The sequence below is a fragment of the Somniosus microcephalus genome, chromosome 9 (genome assembly GCF_052327205.1).
Source record: "Somniosus microcephalus isolate GS21.2 chromosome 9, FLI_Smic_1.0, whole genome shotgun sequence".
NCBI classification, from domain to species: domain Eukaryota; kingdom Metazoa; phylum Chordata; class Chondrichthyes; order Squaliformes; family Somniosidae; genus Somniosus; species Somniosus microcephalus.
In genome coordinates this window covers 128,934,476-128,955,800 of record NC_140995.1, presented here as the reverse complement: position 1 = coordinate 128,955,800, position 21,325 = coordinate 128,934,476, and the positions used below count along the sequence as shown (strand labels likewise).

General features: G+C 49.5%; 1 protein-coding gene across 3 annotated transcripts in view; it reads right to left on the bottom strand.

Moving 5' to 3' along the window:
• The window catches only part of themis (thymocyte selection associated), a 60,298-nt gene that overhangs the window by 24,211 nt on the left and 14,762 nt on the right, over positions 1 to 21,325 (bottom strand). The window lies entirely within an intron of this gene.

The window sequence follows — 21,325 nt, the reverse complement described above, 5'->3', positions numbered from 1 at the left end:
TATATTTTTTTTCTATATATATATATATATATCTATATTTCTATATATATATATTTCTTTTTTTCTATATATATCTTCTTTTTTTTCTATATATATCTTTCTTTTTTTCTATATATATATCTTTCTTTTTTTCTATATATATCTTTCTTTTTTATCTATATATATATCTTTCTTTTTTTCTATATATATCTTTCTTTTTTTCTATATCACACACCACAAACACCCCCCCTACTAATAACTAATCTCCCCTCCCTCACCCACACCCCCCCCCCTCCCCACACACACACCCACCACCCCCCCCCACCCACACACCCACCCCCCCCACCCCACACACCCCCCCCTCCCACACACACTCCCCCCCCACCCCACACACCCCCCCCCCCACCACCCACACACCCCCCCCCACCCCCCCCACACACCCCCCCCCACCCCCCACACCACCCCCCCCCCCCACACACACACCCCCCCCCCCCCACACACCCCCCCCCCCACCCCCCCCCACACACACACCCCCCCCCCCCCCACACACACACCCCCCCCCCCCCCCACACACACCCCCCCCCCCCACCCCCCCCCACACACCCCACCCCCCCCCCACCCCACACCCCCCCACCCCCCCCCACACCCCCCACCCCCCCCCACACACACACCCCCCCCCCCCACACACACCCCCCCCCCCCACACACACCCCCCCCCCCACACCCCACACCCCCCACCCCCCCCCACCCCCCACACCCCCCCCCCCCCACACACACCCCCCCCCACCACACCCCCCCCCCACACACACCCCCCCCCCTCACACACACACCCCCCCCTCACACACACCCACCCCCCACACCCCACCCCACACCCCACACCCCCCCCACACACACACACTCCCCCCCTCACACACACTCCCCCCCTCCCACACACACACCCCCCCCCACACACACACTCCCCCCCGCACACTCACACACACTCTCCCCCCCCTCACTCACACACACACTCCCTCCCCCCTCACACACTCCCCCCCCCCCACTCACACACACTCCCCCCCCCTCCCTCACACACACTCCCCTCCCTCACACACACTCCCCTCCCTCACACACACTCCCCCCCTCCCTCACACACACTCCCCCCCTCCCACACACACACTCCCCCCCTCCCACACACTCCCCCCTCCTCCCTCACACACACTCCCCCACACTACCCCCCCTCCCTCGCACACTACCCCCCCTCCCTCGCACACACTCCCCCCCCACACACTCCCCCCCCACACTCACACACTCTCCCCCCCTCACTCACACACACACTCCCTCCCCCCCTCACACACCCCCCCCCCCTCCCCCTCACACACCCCCCCTCCCTCACACCCCCCCTCCCTCACACCCCCCCCTCCCTCACACCCCCCCCTCCCTCACACACTCCCCCCCTCCCTCACACACACTCCCCCCCCACTCACACACACTCCCCCCCTCCCTCACACACACTACCCCCCCTCCCTCACCCCCCCCCTCCCTCACACCCCCCTCCCTCACACCCCCCCTCCCTCACACCCCCCCCCTCCCTCACACCCCCCCCTCCCTCACACCCCCCCCTCCCTCACACCCCCCCCTCCCTCACACCCCCCCCCTCCCACACACCCCCCCCTCCCACACACACCCCCCCCCTCCCTCCCTCACAATACAATACAATACAATACAAATCGCTTTATTGGCATGATAAGGTACATCTTATGTTGCCAAAGCATCAAAATACATTTATGGTTGAACACATAAACGCGGTTCCATTCATACAGTGTATAAACAGGTATATCCCCGAGTGTATAAATATACATTCGCGTTGTTTATATATATTCTTTTCTTAGTTTACTGGTTGTCCCTCTGTTCATGGCAAGCTGTAACATAGTGTGCCGCCAGTGTTATACAGCTTCTCTCCTCTCCCAGTAGGAATGGGAGTTTTTGGTTGTCATTCAGATTTCTGAAATCAGGGCATATTTGTGAGAATTTTTGGTAGAAATTCTCCCTGATGCCCTGATATTTTCCACAAGCTGTGAGGAAGTGCATCTCTGTCTCCACACTCTCCCCCCTCCCTCACACTCCCCCCCCCCTCTCCCTCACACTCCCCCCTCTTCCTCACACTCCCCCCCCTCTCCCTCACACTCCCCCCCCCTCTCCCTCACACTCCCCCCCCCTCTCCCTCACACTCCCCCCCCCTCTCCCTCACACTCCCCCCCCTCTCCCTCACACTCCCCCCCCTCTCCCTCACACTCCCCCCCCTCTCCCTCACACTCCCCCCCTCTCCCTCACACTCCCCCCCTCTCCCTCACACACACACTCCCCCCCTCTTCCCTCACACACTCCCCCCCTCTCTCACACACACACACTCCCCCCCCTCTCCCTCACACACACACACTCCCCCCCCTCTCCCTCACACACTCCCCCCTCTCCCTCACACACTCTCCCCCCCTCTCCCTCACACACACTCCCCCCCCCTCTCCCTCACACACTCTCCCCCCCCTCTCCCTCACACACTCTTCCCCCCCTCTCCCTCACACACTCTCCTCTCCCTCCTTTCCTTTCTCTCCCTGCCTCCCCTCTCCCTCGCTAGCGCCTCAGGCCCGGCCGGACTCACCTCGGTAGCAGAACGGGGTCACTCCGACAACGGGAGGCCGGGTGCCCAGCGCTCCGAAGCGAGCCCGGGGTTCATGCTGGTGAAACCGGCGGGCCTTTGGACCCGGTTGGCCGGGCTGCAGACTCCCGTGTCCGATTGCGATCGGGGACAGCTGATTCAAAAGCGCCGGTTTTGCCGGTCCCGCACTCACGGCAGGAGAGGGGGAAGTGGAGAGAGAGAGGGAAGAGGAGAGAGAGAAGGAGAGGGAGAGAGGGAAGGAGAGGGAGAGAGAGAAATTTTTTCAGCTTCAGGCCTGCCTGCAGCGGGCGGAGAGCAGCCCCGAGTCCCCCCTGCGCGAGGGTGAGGAGGGGGACGGTGGTGGTTAGAGCGGAGCGCTGAACTCGAGGCCCAGGTTTCCCGGGCTGCTAGGCCGCGCCCGGCGCCGGCACAGCCGCTCGAAACGGCCGTCAAAGTAGGCGAGCCTCCGGGCGAAGGGCAGGGGATCACTTCATTTCCTACTCAAATAAATTGTTATTTAATTCCCTAACACATAATTCAAATATTTACCTTAGTTCCCTAACACACAGAAAGTGTGGAAAACAAATCGTGAAGAATCAAGATGGCGGCCACTCACCTCGGTTCAGAATGATAAGGCCCGCCCACACACGCACCGATTGGTCAACCATCTGGTCACTGAACTGTAGGATTGGTCAATCGTCCTGTCACTCAACACTCAACTGTAGGATGGCGCGCCTGCACGCGCAATGAACCCGCCCCCGAGACGCAGCGATTGGTCAACCGTCGGTCAACTGTCAGGTCGCTCGACCGCACGATTGGTCAACCTTCACGTCACTCAATGCTAATGAGCAAATGAGCGGAACTTTTGCCATTTAATGAGCGGAATTTTGAATGTTTTTGGGATACCGTGGGCACGATTTTTGTCCGGCCGAAACGTAAATACGCCTATGACCGGTCCGTAATCGTAAGCTTTCTTTTGACGTGACGCGCGTGTAGGTACGCTCTATAACTTTCAAATGTATAGAGAACGGACAGACAGACAGACAGAAGAGGTCTTATATAGCTATAGATAGAAGATATATATATATATATATATGTGATAGATAGATAGATAGATAAGATAGATAGAAGATTGCAATGATTTTGTAATGATACTAGACAGATCATTTGATTTTTCAGGAATCCTACCGTTTTATCTTGTTCATGAGGCATACTACACTGAAATACTGTACACAGAATGTGCGAGCAGAGATTGGCAAATCAAAAGGAACTTATTTCACAGCATCCGCCTAATTTGCACAGCACGCAATCTTGAAGCTAATAGGCAAGAGCTTTATTTAACTATTAAAATTAATTTAAATAAGGTACAGCACAATTTACCGTCCATTTAAGACCAGACTGTGTGCATTCTGCTCACCCATTTGGAATGAACAAAAAAGGAAGCTCCATTTATATTGGAGTTCTTAAAGGATTGTAGTTTTTTTTTTTTTAAATGTTTGGTTTTGCAGTACCTTTTTAGGGGGTTTTTTTGCTTTTTAAATTTTGTTTCTTTTTTTCATTTATTTTGAGAATTTTGTTTGGTATTACATGATAATTGTAGAAAGCCATTTAACCCATCTTAGTTCACCAGACTGACTCCAAACTCCTCCCACTGCAGCATCAATTTATTGTTAAATAATTGCAGGGTTTTCACCTCCGCTACTCTATCTAGAACTCCTAATGAATAACATTTGTCATTTATTCAAATTCTTCTCCCTAATGATTATATATCGATGGTTCTCAATGCACATCATTAATAATGCCCTATATACTTTAAAGCAGGAAACACAGATCTGTAACAACATCATGCAAAGAAGGCTATTGGAGCCTCAGAGTGTTAGAGTTTTGCTACGATCGTTATCATAGCCCTGCAGTTATGGGGGAAGGAGTGCTTAACCAAAACCAGGCATTTCCCCACAGAGAAGGGAGATTAAGAGTGATCTTAGGTCGCTCTTACATACCTTACAATTGGTTTCACAGCAATGTTTCTGGGAGAAAGTTCTCCTAGAATGTTGCATGGTAGCACGAGAGAAAAAGTAAAATGTCTTAAAAGTCTTCACAATGACCAGTTTGTGTCATTCCTAGATGTACATACTGTATATCAAATAAAATATTCCTCTGCATGTGTATTAAGCATGGCATTTTAATAATAAATAATTTTGGTGTACACAATTTAGACATTGGCAATGTCTAAAGGACACAAGAGACACAGTGGATCTTTTTATACATTTTATTTTAAAATACTTGAAAACTCCCTCCCACAAACCACAAAAATTGAACAATGCAAAGTGGTTTGGGTTGCAACTTGCTCATGAATTGCGGCATCCATTTTCTATATACCATTACAGTACATATTACTTGGTGATAACAATTCAAGATGAAGTAATTCTTTTGGTGACGTACACTGGGCATATTTCAAAAGTACTGAAAAGTAAAACTGCACCACATCCTTATTAATATTCATTAGTTATTACAAAGCTTTGTGGTAATAAGTTTAGAGATATATATACACAAGGTATTTTCTGAAGTTGTGTACTGTAGCTAATTTACTGCCAGTAATTTACTTCTGCTGTATAAAACATCACATGAAAGTTCAGAAAAGGTTCTGTAGTTTCAAGTAATGACTTAAAGTCAACCTAAACAGGACAGTGAATAAGGCATGATGCAGCTTATTAAACTTTAAACATACACTTTATTGATTTTAAAAGAAAAATATATTCCTTCGCATACCAGTTACAAAAATAAGTAAATAACTTAATTTGCCATAATTTGCTGTAGAAGGGCAACGAACGGCGTCCGCCATTAGTTAGACTTGCTCTTGCCCATTTAATCGCGAAGATATTTTGTGCCGCAAGTTGCTGAAAGTGCAAGCTGATAATGTCGCAGCGAGGGAAAAGGGCAAACAACTCCTTAACCAATTAGACTGAAGGATTGAGAAATAAACAGCACAAGGAAGTGTAAATTAGAGTGGGAGAATTCAATGTCAAATCGGGTAGAGAGTGGGAAAAGAGATTAGATTGAGTGAAAAAGGAGACAGAAAGGAAAAGTTAAAAAAAATTAAATTTAACATTTTTTAAATCTTCAACAACAATTAAAACTTGAAGGAATGAGACTCCACGCATGTAATAGTTAATTTTCGGTGCCAGAGAGTGTTATGTTCATAAATAAATAGACGTTTTCATTATGAACAGCTAGCTTGAGCTAGTCATTTATTCAGCCATGTGGACTAGTGTACAGGCATCCATCTTGACTACTGCCTTGTGGGTAGCCCCTACTAAACATACAGCTCCACCTAGTGTACCATTCTAGAATGACATGTTACTGATCATTACATCCCCCTTCCTTAGAGGTTAAACAAAATCAATATCAATCAATCATAACGACATAAACATCTTCACAACAGTCAACACATTTTCAAAGCTTTACTTTATGTACTCTTAAGCTTTTCATTCTTTTATTATAGTTTTCTTTGTGCTCAAAGATTAAGTCTATCAGGCCTTTTTTACTTCACATGTGGATCTTCTCAGCACAGGTAAGTCTGATGTGTTTTCATGAGAGCCTGTATGTGTGTTTGTGTTAGATTGTTCTGGTGGCGAGTCACAAGATTCAGTTGCGGCATTGTCATCGATTTGCTCTTGGATAGTTTCTTGTGTTTTCAGGAGGGAACGGCGGTTCCTCCTGAGAATCTGTCCTTCCTCAGTTCTAACAGTGTATGACCGTGGTCCTACTTCCTCAAGAACTGTAGCTTTCCTGTTCCATGCATCTGGATCCTCAATCCTGACAACATCATCCCTTGTCAATGGTTTCAGAGTTTTGGATGACTTGTCATAGTTTGATTTCTGTTTCAGCTTTAACAGTTGAAGTCTCTGTCTCAGTTCCTTACTCTGCTTTTCTTTTGCACAGCAGGGTAGCGTGGTGCGCAACTTGCGACCCATTACGAGCTCAGCAGGTGAGGAACCACAGTCTAAAGGGGAGGCTTGGTAGCTCAGCAGGGGGAGATAAGGATCAGACTTGCTTTCTGTTGCTTTCTTCAGTAGCTGTTTGAGAACTTGAACACCTTTCTCTGCCTTACCATTTGACTGAGCATACAGAGGACTGGATGTGATGTGTTGAAAGTCATAATGTGCTGCAAACTGTTGCCACTCCTTACAGTTGAAGCACGGACCATTGTCGCTAACGGCAATCCTGGGAATTCCATGTCTGGCGAAGATGGATTTAACATACATTATGACACTGCTTGCTGATGTGCTTGAGAGCAGCGCCATCTCAGGATAGCTAGAATAGTAGTCAATCACTAATAGTCTTTAACATTCAAATGAAACAGGTCCATACCAACCTTTTGCCATGGTGCTGTTGGTAAGTCCGCTACTATCATTGGTTCCTTTGCTTGTTTGTTTTGGTGTTTCTGACATGTCTCACATTCTCAATGTCCTTATTTACACCAGGCCAATAAACAGTGTCTCTTGTTCTCCTTTTGCATTTTTCAATTCCGAGGTGTCCCTCATGAATCCTTTTGAGCATGTCTTTACGTAGAGCCTGTGGAATGACTATTCTGTTCTGTTTTAGTAATAGTCCACTTGCGACACTCAACTCTGACCTGATGTGATAGTACTTTGGGCAGGAACCTTTTGGCCAACCATGATGAATGTTCTCTATTACTGTTTGTAACACTGTATCTTTTACTGTTTCTTCTGCTATTTGCTTTGATTTTGTGTCTGACACGGGCAGCGCAGCAGTGACCATACTCACATGAACATCCACGTCTTCCTCAGTAGAGCTCACATGACTCATTGTGGGTGCTCGGGATAGTGCATCTGCTAACACTATGTGTTTGCCTGGTGTGTAGATCAGTTCAAAGTCATATCTTTGCAGCTTCATCATGAGTCGTTGAATCCTTGGAGACATCTCATTCAGATTTTTTTTAATGATGGCAACTAGTGGGCAGTGGTCTGTCACAACTGTGAAGGTGGGAAGTCCATATATGTAGCCATGGAACTTTTCTAGTCCAACTACTAAGCCTAGACATTCCCTTTCAATCTGGGCGTATCGACACTCAGAATCAGTCATAGACCTGGAGGCATAGGCAACAGGCTTCCAATCTTCACCCTCTGCTTGTAGCAAGACCGCGCCTAGGCCATCTGTTGATGCATCCGTTGACACTTTGATTCTCTTTGTTGGGTCAAAGAAGGTGAGTACAGGTGTGGTTGTCAGCACGGTTTTGAGGTTCATCCACTCTTGTTCATGTCTTTCTGTCCATGCGAACTCATTTGTTTTATGTAGCAGGTCTCGCAGACAGGCTGTCTTGGCTGACAAGTTAGGAATGAACTTTCCAATGAAGTTTATCATCCCCATGATGCGTAGCACTCCTTTTTTGTCAGTGGGTCGGGGCATGTTGAGTATGGCGTTTACTTTTTCCATATCTGGCTCTATTCCTTTACCAGATAGATTATCTCCTAGGAAAGTGACGTCCTGGACGCCAAACTGACACTTGGCTTTGTTGAGCTTCAGTCCATTCCGGCGTATGCTCTTGTAGCACTTTAGTCAGTCTCTCATTGTGTTCTTTCAGTGTGGAGCCCCAGATGATGATGTCATCAACATAGACCCGAACTCCTTCCAGACCTTCAATTATGTGTTCCATCGCTCTATGAAAGATTTCAGATGCAGATATTATCCCGAAAGGCATTCTGAGGAAACAATACCTGCCAAATGGTGTGTTGAAGGTACAGTATTTGGTGCTCTCTTCATCCAGTTTTAGTTGCCAAAATCCTTGTGAGGCATCGAGCTTTGTCAAGTATCTGGCACCTGACATTTCACTGGTGATTTCTTCTCGCTTGGGAATCTGGTAGTGTTCACGTTTTAGGTTTGCATTTAAGTCCTTTGGATCCATGCATACTCTTAGATCATTGTTCTTTTTCTTTACACATACCATGGAGTTAACCCAGTCTGTTGGCTCTTCGACTTTCCTGATGACTCCTAGTGTGGTCATTCTGTCCAGTTCTTTCTTGAGCCGGTCACGCAGGGGTGCTGGAACTCTCCGTGGAGCATGTACCACTGGCTGAGCATCCTCCTTTAGCTGGATCTTGTAAGTGAATGGTAGAACTCCAAATCCTTTGAACACATCCTGGAAATTACTCACTACAGAATCCACTGAGTCATCTGGTCTGCTTATGGCACAGTTTATATGGTAGACTCTCTTGACCAGTTCTAAGTCCTCACAACCTTTGTCACCTAGTAGTGAATCAAGTCCTTCAGCCACGACAGAAAACATGAGAGGCACTTTGTCTTTGACTGTCACTTTGAGTGTGCATAAACCTAAGCTATCTATTTTCTGTCCATTATAGTCCTTCAGTAGTACTGACTTTTTCTGTATTTTGGGCTTTTCTTTCATATTTTTAATGTCGCTCATACTGATTAAATTTGCTTTTGCTCGTGTCTAGTTTTAATGTAACTAATGCTCCATTTACCTGCAGTGGCATCATCCATTTGTCCTCTTTTACTGCATTAACTTTATGTTCAGCATTGTCCATTCCTGAGGGCTGCACATTTTCTGTATCCTTTTCGATATTGTCACATGACACCATTCCTACAAAAAATGTCTCACTTAAATCTGTGTCCTCAATCACATTGACTTGTTGCCCTTTCTTTGTTTTTACTTTTGAAAAGCATTGTTTGGCAAAGTGATTCTTTCCACTACATTTTGTGCACATTTTCCCAAACGCTGGGCATTGTCTTGACTGGTGCTGGTAACCACAGCGTTTACAATTAAAAGTTCCATCCTCCGATTGCTTTGCATTTCTGTTCTGCCCACGTTTCTTCCCCTTGTAGGACACAGCACCGACAGCAGCACAGTCACTCATTACAGTCGCATCATTATTAATTTCACTGAAAGTCTTTGCGTGCTGCCAAGCTAGCTCACTGGCATGGCATATTTTCACAGCATCCTCTAATGTTAGTTCGGTTTCTCTCAACAAACGTTCCCTGACCTTTTTATCATGAATACCAAACACAATCTGGTCACGAATCATGGATGATTTCAGTTCAGAGAAATTACATGTCTATGCTTTCAGTTTCAGATCGGTCATAAAGCTATCAAAAGTCTCATTTTGCTGCTGTGTCCATGAACGGAACACGTACCTCTCATAGGTCTCGTTCTTTTTGGGAGAACAATGTGTATCAAACTTCTTTAGCACATCGTCCATTTTTTCTCTGTCCTCCTCTTGATCAAATACAAACATATTAAATACCTCTATCGCCTGCGGGCCTGCAACCGTGAGCAGTAACGCTATTTTCCTTGCGTCTGGCATCGTACCGAACCCGATGGCAGCAATGTAGAGTTCGAATTGTTGTTTGAAAGTCCGCCAATTGCAGTCGACATTCCCCGTGAGTTTCAAACCCTCTGGTGGCTTCAAATTCTCCATGTCACGTTTCACAATATTCAGCAGATATTACCACTTCTGGTACCATGTTATGTTCATAAATAAATAGACATTTTCATTATGAACAGCTAGCTTGAGCTAGTCATTTATTCAGCCATGTGGACTAGTTTACAGGCATCCATCTTGACTACTGCCTTGTGGGTAGCCCCTACTAAACATACAGCTCCACCTAGTGTACCATTCTAGAATGACATGTTACTGATCATTACAGAGAGGTTGACTGGCAGTTAATAATACCTATCTTATTGGTAAAAGGGTGCTTAGACTGAAATGACAAGACTTAATTTTCTGTGGTGAGTTTAGTTCGTATCTACCACGCAAATACAGCAACTTCATTGTTATTTTGACAGCAAATTATGGCCCCATAGGTCCGCCACCATAACTTTGCCAAAAGTGGAGCATAAACTGCGGGTAAATGGGGCTTCCGCTGCATTTCTGGCCAAGTTGCGGAGGCAGAATGGGAGCAGCTTGGAAAAAATTCCCAGCCATAGAATCACAAAAATTATACCACAGAAGCCCATTCAGCCTGTTGTGTTCCTACTGGTGTTAGCTCTTCAGCAAATGTTATCTCATTTGCCTGCTCTTTCCATCTTCCCCTTTGCCTCACCCAAACTCTCTCTCTAAACCAAAGATGAGGACGAATAAATCATTTTCCTGTCGTAACTTACAGCAAAAAAGGTTCAACAGTTCATGGTGCAGCTTGTTCTGCAATAATTTGAATTCTGCACAATGCACATACTCAGACCCTTGGGAATTGCAGACACAGGTGTAATGTTACCTCTCTTCAGTTGCAGAGTGATAGCTAAGGAAAGAATATCAACTGACTCGCTAGACTTTTCAGAGGAGCTGAGGTCATAGAGTAAAAATGTTAATGAAGACACTCAGACACAAGAAAGATGAATTAAGAGGCTACATACATTTTGATTCTGATATTTTCTGTACTTGGTAAGTTTTTATACACATTCCTAATGACCTTAAAGTATAATGTGACACAGAAATTTACGTGTGAAACTTGAATGGTCAGAAAATATGCACTAAAAGTATAGTTTTAATACATTAATTTTCTATGGCACTGTTCACAATAAGGGCAGCAGGTGCATGGGAACACCATCACCTCCAAGTTCCCCTCCAAGTCACACACCACCCTGAATTGGACATAGATCGCCGATCCTTCATAGTTGCTGGGTCAAAATCCTGGAACTCCCTCCCTAACAGCATTGTGGGAGCACCTTCACCACACGGACTGCAGTGATTCAAGAAGGCAGCCCATCACTACCATATCAAGGGTAACTCTAAAGAGCAGAGATGGTTAACGGGAGACCTAATAGAGGTATTCAAAATTACGAGGGGTTTTGAAAGAGCAAGTCGGGAGAAACTGTTTCCTCTGCCAAGAGGGTTGGTAACCAGATGTCATAGTTCTTTTGCCAATTATTTTAAATCTAAGGGGGAAATGAGGAGAAATTTCTTCACACATAGGGTTAAGATTTGGAACACACTGCCTGAAAGGGTGGTGGAATCACATTCCATAGGAACTTTCAAAAGGCAATTGGACATGTACTTGAAGAGGACCAATTTGAAAGGGTTATGGGGAAAAAGCTGGGAGGTGGGACAAAATTGGACAGCTCTTTCAAAGAGCCAGCACAGGCACGAAGGGTTGAATGGCCTCCTTCTGAGCAGTAAGCTTCTATGATTCTAACTAGGGATGGCCAATAAATGCTGGCCTTACCAGCAACGCCCATATCCCCAGAATGAATTTTTTTTAAATCACAAGACCAAATCTCTACTTAGTGCATGAAATACTGACCGTCAACTTCTGATTAATTTGAAGTAGAGGCACATAGTCGTGGGGTAGCAAAATAGTAACATATGGTCAGATTGGTTCTCAACAAAGGACTTGGGCCTAGAAATTAGCTACAGCCCCGCCAGCTCGCTGGCGGCCAGAATTTACCGCTGGGCGCGGAGCCACTCGCTCCCAGCCGATATTCAGTTTCAGCGCCCAAAGTCGAGGACGGCCGCTGTTCAAGGGTGTGGCCGCCCCCGCTTGGGGCGCTGAAACTGAATATCGGCGCGCTAGTGGCCGCAGCGCCACCCGCAGCGGAGCGGCAGGCTGCGGTACTGCAGGCCTTCCTCCCTCTCTTAAGGGGGAGGTGCCTGCAGCAGCTGGAGCCCCGATCGCGAGTGCCGGCAAAAGAGCCCGGCACAACAGAGAAGTGCCGGGCTCCCGGAAACCAGCCGGCAATGCCGCGGGGGGGGGGGGGGTGGAGGAGGCCGGGGAAGGAGGTGCGGGCAGGCGGCCGGCCGCACCTCCACCTTAAAGCGCCCCACTAAGGCTGCTGTACGGACCCGGTCTCCAAATGTTATTAGCGGCCGCCACGGAAGAGGCGGCCGCTACTGAAGATGGGGGTCGGGCCGGTACCGGGGCGCTGCGCACACCGATGACGTCATCGGTGGCGGCGCAGCGCTAACGGCTACCGCTGCAATTAGCGCGTCAATGAAGTTCGCCCAAAGTTTGCAGACTGGCGCAGAAGCCCTCTTTGGGCGGTAACTGGGCGCAAAGCCCACTGAATTTCTAGGCCTTGATGTTGGAACAAATTGGATGAGCTGGATGACATTTTTTCATTCCTAAATTCTTATTAATAAGTGCCTTTTTCAAAGGATTTCTTATCCAATTTATTCATTAGCTTTTTCCCTTTACTTCCACAGCCTATCTATCATTATAAAGATTTTCAATTACACCACTTATCTTGGTTAATAATGCTACTGTTGGTTTGATCTCAAGTGCTCCTTTGATCTTCTGATATAGACTTCTGGCATCCAAAAATAAAGGAACCTCTAATTTATATTCTGTATTCGCTTTCTATAACATTTCATTTTTGTGCTCTTTTAACTATTTGTGCACTGAATTCCTCAGCTAAGCTCATGTCATTTATACCAGCTGGTATTTATGGAATTTGAATACTGATTATTGTAGATTAGATTTAAAGGAACATATAGAACCAGATAGTATTTTCTAAAACAAAATCCTAAATCTCGATCTTTTGTACCCAAAATGCTACCAAATGTTAGACTTATACCAAACAATTTCACTTTCATTCCTCAGATTCTTCCTTTAATTTAGTAACCCCAAATTCAAACAAAAAAGCTAAGGAAAAAATACGACCATGAAACACAGACCATTCTCATCTCTCTCCTCGCTTGCTGCTCGTGTATATGCTTTGAGTCAGAAATTATTATTTTATTAATGGTTTTACAAAGTCTGCATTTTTTGTAGTTGATAACAGATGATTTATGGAACAGACTGTGAAGTGTGAAGTCACATTTGCATATATTTTCTTATATAATTCTGTCTCTCGGGTCTCTTGCTTACATTCAAGGAACTTCTCTGATCCATCACATCTATTCCTCTAATGATTTTAAAAACATTAAGGCCTAGAAATTCAGTACAGGTAGACTATCCTTTATCCGAAAACCTCGGGACCAGCCGTGTTTCGGTTTTCGGAGAATTTCGGATTTCGGAAGGTGGGTCGGCGGGGGGGGTGTACGCACGGGTTATGCTGACGCGCAGCGTAAGTAGTGCGCACGACCCCCCGCCGGCCCCGACGACCCCCCCCCCGCCCCCGACGACTTACGGTCGGGGTCGGCGGGGGGGGGGGGGGGGGTCGGCGGGGGTCGGGGCTGGCGGGGGGTCGTGCGTACGACTTACGCTGAGCGCCGGCGGGGGGGGGGGGTCCGCGGGGGGGGGGGGGGGTCCGCGGGGGGTCGTACGCACGACTTACGCTGAACGAAAAAACCTTCGGTTTTTAGAGGGTTTCGGAAGTTCGGATAAAGGGTAGTCTACCTGTATAGCCACTTTTGGGGCGGTAAAGTCGGGCGGACGCTAAAGTTTGCGCCCGGCGCAAAGTCGCGCCCCCTTCGGCGCTATTCAGTCGCATCGCCCCAAGAGGTTGCTGCTGCGCTAAAACAGGCGATGCACGACTATCTTTAGGCGCTAAGCCGGCGGTGCTGAGCGATACCCCCGAGGCCGGGCGCAGCGCCGGTGCAGCGAGTTGTTGATTGACGGCAGACACTCTGGCGCCGGTCAGCTCTTAAAGGGGGAGGGTCGATTTGTTTGCCTGCCACGCCCTGCACACTGCAGCCCTCAACCTAGGCCTGACCACTTCAGCTTCACCTGCACAACGCCCAGGGCTATGGAGAAGGCCAGGGAGAGAGCGCAGCGCTTCAGCGACCTGAGGCTGCTGGTTGGCGGAGTGGAGCGCAGGCGCCATGTTCTGTTCCCAGAAGGTGGCAAGAGGCCGCTGCCCAGCGCCTACCGGAAAGCCTGGAGGGAGGTCTCCAACAGAGTGTCTTCCAACAGCGTGGTTGCCAGGACTCCTGTGCAATGCCGGAAGAAGTTCAACGACCTCACTCGGGTTGTCAGGGTGAGTACCCTTTCCAGTGTCCTCCTCATCCCTGCATGTGCACCTCACTTTATGGGCAAAGGGACCTGAAAGCCCTAATGGCCAGCCCTCATCCAGCAGCTATGGGACTGGCATGAAAATCACTTGCACATTCAGCACTTTACACACTGTACAAGCTATTCGACCATGGGAGGCAGTGCAGACAAGATCAGGGCTTCACACTGTACAAGCTATTCGACCATGGGAGGCATTGCAGACAAGATCAGGCCTTCACACTGTACTTAGAGGCCGTCCTTTCTCTTGCAGGCCAAGGTGGCGTACAACCAGCGGAAACGATCTGAGACCGGGGGAGGCCGTCCTGACGTCAAAGAGCTCTCCGACCTCGACCAGCGTGTGGAGCGCATTATGGCAGGCCGGCTGATTGGCCCCATCGCCAGTGGAGATGCCGACCCTGTTCTGGGCACCAATGGTAAGGGCATCACCTTTTTGACCTCTCTCATTACACTTGCGCCTCAGATCAGCATCCTTTGCCACTGTCCGACCAATGCAGTGAATGGCAGCACTCATGCCTCCCTCGCTGCCGCCCTGTCCTCACTCTAAAGCTACTCTTGTGCCTTCCTGCTTTCAGATGGTGAATCGCCAGGTGAGGGGGTGGGCCCTCAAGCTGCCACTGTCAGCGCTTCCGAATTAGAGGAGGAGGAAGAGGAAGCCGGCCCATCAGTGCCACCCTCAGCCGCGCCAGCCCATGGCGATGAAGGGGACACGTCTTCCCTGGAGGGGAGCCGGGGGGAAGGGTCGGAGGAGAGTGAAGCTCCGGGGCCCAGCGGCCTGCAGCAACGCGGGAGGGGTGGGGAAGCTCAGCGGACTTCTCCCCAGAGGGTGAGTGCGGCCTCCAGTCCTGCGACGGTGAGCACAGAGGAGGTGCGGCTCCTGGAGGAAATGGCCGTCCAGGCTGAGCGCAGGCACAATGAGCTCATGGCTGCAGTGGCAAGGATGCCTGACTCCATTGAGTCTTTGTCAAGGAGTGTGCAACAATTTGGAGCAGCACAGGCCAGGAGTCTACAGGACTTCGCGGCAGCACAGGCGGCTTCGAGCCAAGTGCTCAGTCATGTCGTCCATTCACTGGCTGTTGTCATGCGGACACAGACCAGGGCCACACGGGCACTAACTGCTGCCACCCTCGCTGGATCAGCCAGGCATCGCCAGGGCACCTGCCGCGCAGCAGCAGCCCAGCAGTCTGTTCTTCAGCTGTTTGCTGCGCATGCTGCAGTGCTGACCCGTGCGAGTGCCAATGTCTCAGGCGACCAGCGAGCACCTGCGATCTGCCAGGTTGGCACCATTCCTGCAGCCGACACTGCCACTCCGCCATTGCAGCTGCCACGAGCCGCTGGACAGACTGCTGCCGCCCAGGCAGAGTTGGAGCAGTCAGCAGCCGGCCCCTCCAAGGCCAGAGCTGGTGCAGGCCGACCCCCAAGGGCATCTGCTGTCTCGCCATCTGACCCTCAGCAGCCTTCCCCCAGCCTTGCTGCAGCCACTGGGCTCCCATTGAGGAGCTGCTGCAGGGCGGGCAGGGGCCAGGCAAGGATGCGAAAGGCATCGCCCTCGCAGGGCAAAAAGTAGAAGCTCTGCACAAATGCCTGGTGCTTTTTGTAAGGCCGAGATTGGTGTAGTTGTGTTTTTGTAAGGCCGAGACTGGTGTCTTTCTTTCTTTTTGTAAGGCCGAGACTGGTAGTTTTGTGTTTTTGGGGGGGGCTTCTCCACATGAGGTTGTAATGTGGGAAGGGCAGAGGTTTGCAATAAATTATTGTTCTTAAATTGCACTGTGCATGGTTTTTTTGTCAAGTCCTGGTTGCCCTGCTCGGCTGAGGGCTTGTGGAGCGGCTACATTCATCTGCTGACATTGGCACAAGCCATTCCCTGAGAGGGGGCCTAGAAGCGACGTTCAATAAGCCGGCGACGGGCGGCCCTTGCACTTTCTGCCTCCCTCCTGTGCTGGTCCTCCTCCTCCTCCTCCTCAGGTGGTCCTCCAATCTCTGGTGGCAATGGCCGAGTCCTGCGGATAGCCAGGTTGTGCAGCATGCAGCAAACGACCACGAAATGGGAGACTCGCTCCGGCGAATATTGTAGGGCTCCACCGGAACGATCCAGACAGCGGAACCGTTGCTTCAGGACGCCGATTGTTTGTTCAATGATGTTCCTGGTCGCTTGATGGCTTTCGTTGTATCCCTCTTCAGCAGGGGTGCTGGGCGCACGGAGCAGGGTCATCAGCCAGGTACACAAAGGATAGCCTTTGTCCCCGATAAGCCATCCTCGTGGGTGAGGCTGGGCCTGGAACATGTCTGCCACAGAAGTCTGTCGCAGGATGAAGGCATCGTGGCTGCTGCCTGGAAAGCGGGCATTGACAGCTAGGATGAGCTGCCTGTGGTCACACACCAGCTGGACGTTGAGCGAATGGTAGCCCTTCCGGTTGCGGTAATCCTCGGCATTCTCCAGAGGTGCCCGCAAAACCACATGCTGCAGTCAATGGCGTCCTGCACCATGGGGAAGCCCGCGAATGCTGCAAAGCCCATTGCACGCTGTTGCTGCTTGGCAAGGGCCATGGAGAAGGAGATGAACTGACGTCTCCTTTTGAAAAGGGCATTGGTCACCTGGCGGATGCAGCAATGCACGGCGAACTGGGAGATGTTGGAAATGTCCCCAGTGGCGGATTGGAAGGAGCCGGTGGCATAGAAGTTGAGAGCCACCGTCACCTTCACTGCCACCGACAGAGACGTCCTGCTCCTCAGCTGTGGCTGCAGATCACCGCCAAGCAGGTGGCAGATCTCTGTGACCACCTCCCTTCGGAATCGCAGCCTCCGAACACACTGCTCGTCAGACATGTTGAGATAGGAGAAATGCTGGCGGTATACCCTGGGTGGGTAAGGCCTCCTTTTGTCAGGGTTGGGGGCCACGGGGCCGTGTAGATACGGGGCCGTGCTCTCCGGGCAAGGTAGGTTCTGGACCCAAGTGCAGAAACCAAGCTAGAGGCAAGTATACAATCTTTAAGGTACTTTACTAGATTCACACATAACTAGATTCATACAAGGAACACAACAATACACATAGAACTCGAGACAAGTTACAAAACGGCTAGTCAAGAATAGGAACTCAGGACAGCTTCCATGAGGCAACCTACTTGTCCATACTGAGCTGGGATAAGCTTACCACAAGTGCAACCAGCTTGCCGAGACGAGACGCGAGACAAGCTATCACGAGGGGCTGCCACAGGGGTAACAGGCTTATCAATACAGAGCTCAAGACAAGCACCAACATGGCAACACGCTAGTCCAGCCCAGCACCTTATCAAGACTAAGAACAACAAGAACACAGACTTAGATACATCTTAAATACCGAGCTCGAGATACACCTTAAATACAGAGCTCGAGATACATCTTAACTACAAAGCTCGAGATACACCTTTAATACAGAGCTCGAGATACATCTTAAATACAGAGCTCGAGAGAACCATGGCAGCCAGCTAGTTAAAGCCAGGAGCCACAGAGTGAAGGCTAGTCCCCGGTTCCCCGGTTAGGACTGAGCACAGAGGGAAGCAACCACAGAGCTTATATACCAAGAAAACCAGGTGAAACCCATGAACAGCTAACAGGCCGTTAAGCATTAACACAGGAGGCTAGGAACAATTAACAAAGGGGCAGAAAACAAACAAGTGAAGGTGCCATCTAGAGGTTACAGAAGGAACTGACTGGCACCCTCACACCTTTCCCGACGTCTGTTGCCTCCTCTCCGTCTAGCCAGGGCTGCCACTCTCTCACGGCGTCTGTGAGCCCTTTGGATGCAATGGAGAAAGCCAGCGTTTGCACCCATTGCAGCCTCCATAATATGGTAGCAAAGAACGATATGTCAATGAGGCAAAGACAAGTGGAAAGCTGTGGCCTGAAGCCACAAGTACCTGTCCGAGTGTTGAGCCAAAGCAGAAAGCTCTCTACCTTGGTCTCTCTGCAAAGATCCGTCTCTCAAGAAGGAGTGCTGCGAAATGGCAGCCTTTTATAGTGCAGGAGGAGTGCCCTTTAATTTGCGCCCCCCGCATCGACTGAGCACCGTTCCACTCTACCAGTCGCTAGGGGCGCCAGGCGCACAATGGGGCGTCGCGACTGAATTTCCGGTTGGGGGCGCACAAAGGGCGTTGCACGAGGAAATGACGTCATGATCTGCGCGCGCATATGAGTGCGCGCAAAGACTTTGCGCCGCCGCTAAATCTCTAGTGAAGTTGGGGAGAGGTGCAGTTCGCGCTGCGCCCGGCCGCTAGCCGCCTAGCGCCCGACATCTACTCCTCCTAAGGCGCTACCGGCTGGCGCAACCAACTGAATTTCTAGGCCTAAGTTTCTTTTCCCATGAAGTACAAATTTTGCTTTTAGCCTCTTTTCATAACTGAATGATTTAAGCCCCAGTATTCTGTGCCTTCCTTTACTTTTATCAGAACAAAGAAAAGTATGGAATAAGAAAATGGCCCCAAATTTCCATGCAGAGTTGCACCTCTATTGCACCAATGTAAAACAAAAAACAATGTGCACCCACTGGTGGCCCAGAGCGGTATTTACACAAGAGTTCCCTGGGTCAGCTCATTTGCATAACCACTGGAGTAATCATTGGCATAAATGTCATGCAAAACAGGTGTAAGCAGCTGAAGTGCACTGAAACTGCATTGCAGCCTTTAAAATACAGTTCAGTCTTCACACTTCAGCAAAGGAAATAATCAGGTAAGGAAGGAACAGTGCTTGGCTCACTCACTTGACTCTCAGATAACTTCACAGTATGTCTCACAATCTTTTCCAGAATTATGACAACATCAGCACCAAGCACGCAGCAAGGCTTGGCACCAAGCCAAGAAGAAGAATGCAGAACTTCACTGATTCAGATCTCCAAGCCCTCTTGGAGGTGATTGAAGGCAGGAGCTACAGACTCCTGGGTGGCCACCCAGAAATATCACTCGTGTCTGCTACCAGTATCAGAAAAAAGTTCAATGGCCTCACCAGGGCAGGTAAGGTAATACGGGGGACACTCTTTTCTTCCTTGCCCAGCCTGGTTACCAGCACATTCTGCACCCTCTTAAAGCAACTATCCCCCACAATGCGCTCTAACTTAACATCTTGTACTATGGCTACCCAGCTTCCTTAACAGCAATTACTTACATCTGCAACCCGATAAATTCCTTCCTCCACTTTAATAGGCTAATATCCCCACATCTTTTACTTTAGCTCTCCCATGTAACTTGGCACACACTCAACTGCTAGCCTTCCACTCATTGAGGTCGATTTTCATAAAGCTGTCAGGAAGGAGGCGGGACTACAACTTTCGGGTTTTAGTCCCGCCTACATCGGCGTCTGGCCAATCCACGCAATTTTCCCTTGATTGACCTTGTTGAGCCCGCCCAGCGGGCTCAGCAGGCCAATTAGGGGCCACCCGGCAACAGGTGATGTCACAGACTGAAATTTCATCTGTCAAGACGTCTTGACAGATGAAATATCAGTGTTTCACAGCTGTTTGAAGCTGTCAAACACTGACAGTCTGACTTCTAACCTGAGTATTTATACACAGACTCAGTTGGAAGTCTCACCGGCAATGAAAGCTGAAGGCTGTCACTTTTGACAGCTCGCAGCCATTTTGCTTTCAGTGCCGGCTGAGTGATGGACTCCCGAAGCCTAGAGGAAGAAAGGCTGTTAAGGTAAGTACAGGTAATTTAAACTTCTTTACACACTTTAGACACACCAAACACACTTACCTTTGCACTCATGCACCCATCACTCACCTGAACACCGACATCGCGACCCCTCCAAGTCCTTCAACCCGACGGCCCGACTGCTCTAACCTGGCGTGGTTTGGAGCTGTCGGGAATCTCACACGACACCCCTCAAAATAGGGATTAGGCTAAAAACTGCCTGTTAACTACCTGTTAACAGGCAGTTAATTGGCACTAATCCCTTCCAGCCTTGGGTCGGCGGTTCCCAGTGCGGGGCGGGTACCCGCCTCCCCTGAAACTTACATGGAGGCAGGTTTTGGGCGGGATGGTGTCGGGACCTCCGAATTTGGGATTTTCCCCCCTCACACGCCTGAAACCCCGCCTGACGGCTCCAGGAAAATCGACCCCATTAACTCCATCCTCTTGCAGGACAAACTAGCCCACATGTCCTCCAGAGGCAGGCCACTGGAGGGGAGATCCCCACCATTAACCTTCTCACCCACTTCAGAAGGCCATATAATTCATGCTGAGGCACTCAACTCTTGCAGAGTAGGACAGTGATGTCCACAGCATACCGCCAGTGCCAAGTCAGTGACTGAATACCTACACTGTCACCCTGGTATCGCGGTGAAGCAGCACACAGCCACAACCCTTCACCCCTTCTATGTCTTCTTAATCCCAAGGGGGTAATGCTTCTACCCTTCTTTCCTGTAGATGCACCACAGCAACAGGGGGCAGAGGAGGAGTAAAAGGATGATGAAGAGGAGGATCAGCCAAAAAGAGATTTCTTCCTGGTAGCTTATGAAGATGATGATGAGGAAGAGAATGATGAATACCAGGCTACCCAGGAATCCCAACTACCTGATACCACCATCTCTCAGGACAATAGCACATGACAGGCCTCTGGTCTTCCTCCTCACAGCAACACACCAGTGGAATGTGGGAGGGGAGACCAGGCTGCGCAGGAGCAAATTCCTGAGATGAGGGCCACCTTAGTCCCATTGACCTTTTGTAGAGCACAAGGAGCCCACCACCTCGCACGATCCTGGCCTTCAGGTGGCGCCTAGAAGAAGCAATAGAAAAGATAAAAGACCTGTGTCGGCATG